The sequence below is a fragment of the Suricata suricatta genome, chromosome 1 (genome assembly GCF_006229205.1).
Source record: "Suricata suricatta isolate VVHF042 chromosome 1, meerkat_22Aug2017_6uvM2_HiC, whole genome shotgun sequence".
Lineage (NCBI taxonomy): Eukaryota > Metazoa > Chordata > Mammalia > Carnivora > Herpestidae > Suricata > Suricata suricatta.
Genome location: NC_043700.1, coordinates 17,303,842 through 17,306,097, shown reverse-complemented (window position 1 = coordinate 17,306,097; position 2,256 = coordinate 17,303,842). Strand labels below are relative to the sequence as shown.

Sequence of the window (2,256 nt, the reverse complement as noted above, 5' to 3'; positions counted from 1 at the left end):
CTTATTTCTTAATTAATATATTTAAAGTTATTTCCCCCTACATACTGCTCTGTGTTCCACAAATGTTCACATAAAATGTTTTTGTTGTTTAATTCTAAATTGTCTGAAATTATTCTTATTTTGCTCAAAACAAAAAAATGGCGAAGTATTTCTTTCAGGGGCAATTGGTTATGTGTATTCACTGGAGCAAATCTTGTCTTTGAAACTTTGAGGATGCAAAACCATGTACATGTTACGGTCTTCTGATACAGCTTTGCTTCTTTGCTTTTTGCTTCCTTTGCTTTGCTTCTTTTCTCTTTTTAGACTATTGGACTCACTTCCAGACTCCCTATTTTTCCTGCTTCCTTGTCCATTTCTTCCTTCCGATGTATCTCATTTAGGCTCATTATACTTGGATAGCACCAGATGTTCCAAATTTATTTGGCATTTTATACTGTCAAAACTTCTAGTTGCTTAAACGCCTACATTTGAGTTCGCTGCTGCCCCCAAAAAGTGATCAGAAAAAGTAATTTATATAGAGTATGAAAAACTTGCCATTTAAATAAATTTTCCTAGGCACCGCTCCCTGTGTTAGCAAGGCAAGTTGGCAACTCAGTTAATGTCATATGTAACTACATAAAAGTGGCCAAAAGGATGTTTATTGATTTTTGTGAAATGTTCAGGTAATATTTGACTTACAAAATGTAAATGCTTTTCCATAGAGGGTATTATATAAAATGTAATAGTATTAATATGAATTGTGTCATTTTCTTACTTCCAAAATGTGTCATTTTCTTCTTTAAGGTAATGAAGTTTTAGAGTGAACCTACCATATGAACCAGTGGATGGAGCCAATCACTTTATGGTGCAAGTTTGTGTTCCTGAAACTCTCCAACTCCAAGGAGATCCAGCTTCTTTTTTCTTTTTTTCTTTTCTTATCTTTTGTATCTAGTATGACAGGAAATATCCTCATAATGGTTACTGTGACCTCTGACCCTTCCTTCCATTTTCCCATGTGTTTTCTCTTAGCCAATCTCTTCATCACTGACCTGATATTTTGCTCCATTGCAGTACCCAAGATGATTTGTGATCTTTTTAAGAAGTGGAAAGTCATCTCCTTTGGGGGCTATATAGCTTGGGTCTTCTTTAGCCATGCTGTTTTGAAGGCACAAGATGTGCTGCTCATAGCCATGGCCTTTGATAGATATAGGGCCATAAGTAACTTCCCCACCACCTGACCATCATGAGCCCATGAATGTACATTTTGATTCTGGTCATTGCAGGGACCATTGGTCTCATGCACTCATTGGGCCAACTGGCTTCTGTGGTAAACTTGCCCATCTGTAGCCCTTAATGTATTAGACCAGCTTTTACTGTGACATACCTTGGCTCATCAAACATGCCTTCACGGTCACTTATAACTGAAGTTCACAGTCACTTCTAATCGTTGATTTGTTTCCTTGGTTGCTTTCTTCTTGCTCATCCTTTTACATCTTCATCCTGGCCACTCTGCAGGAAACACTCCTCTGAAGGTTCATCCAGGGCTCCTTTTACTCTATCAGCTCATTGTACTGTGCTGATTTTATTTTTTGCCCACTGATTTTTTTCTACACGTGGCCCTCTCCTTTAACACATCTGGATAAATTTCTCACCATATTTGATGCAGCTTTAACTCCTTTTCTAAATCCAGTCATCTATACATCTACACATTCAGGAACAGAGAGATGATGGCATCAATGAAGAGAAGATTCAGTCACCTTATGGGTGTTAGAAAAACAATCACTAAATGGCCTTATTGAAATTTTCAGGTGACTATTGATATATTTTCTGTCCCTAATAGCCTATCCTCATGAAGAAGAGACCCTCTTTCTAAGATCTTACTTTATTCTTTCTGTTGGAACATATTTCTCTCATCATTTTGCTGGACTGCATTGGTTTCTATGCATTAGATAAAATGTCCACATCTTCCAGTCTGGAAGCAGTGGCCTCAAGTAAGAGATGAACATCACTATTCAACCTTGCCCTGGCTCTTGGTTGTCTCTCAAACCTCTGTGATCGTTGGAGCAGCCCATTTTAACTTTAGTAGCTCACAGTAGTTGAGGATGTGTACCAAGGCTTGTCGGTGTGCCAACGGGGAGGATCTCAGCACCTAGAGTCAGGCTGATTGGAAGCCAGATCTTCAGGTAGCACCTTTTGAAGTATGCCGATGTGGACAGTCTATTGGGACCGCAGGCAGAAGCCCTGCGCGCCACCAGTGCCGGGCAATAGAGTTGTCCC

General features: G+C 39.2%; 1 pseudogene; it reads left to right on the top strand.

Annotated features, from left to right (window-relative positions):
• The first annotated feature begins 812 nt into the window (after positions 1-812).
• LOC115300411 lies at positions 813-1,778 on the top strand (annotated as a pseudogene).
• The last annotated feature ends 478 nt before the right edge of the window (positions 1,779-2,256 follow it).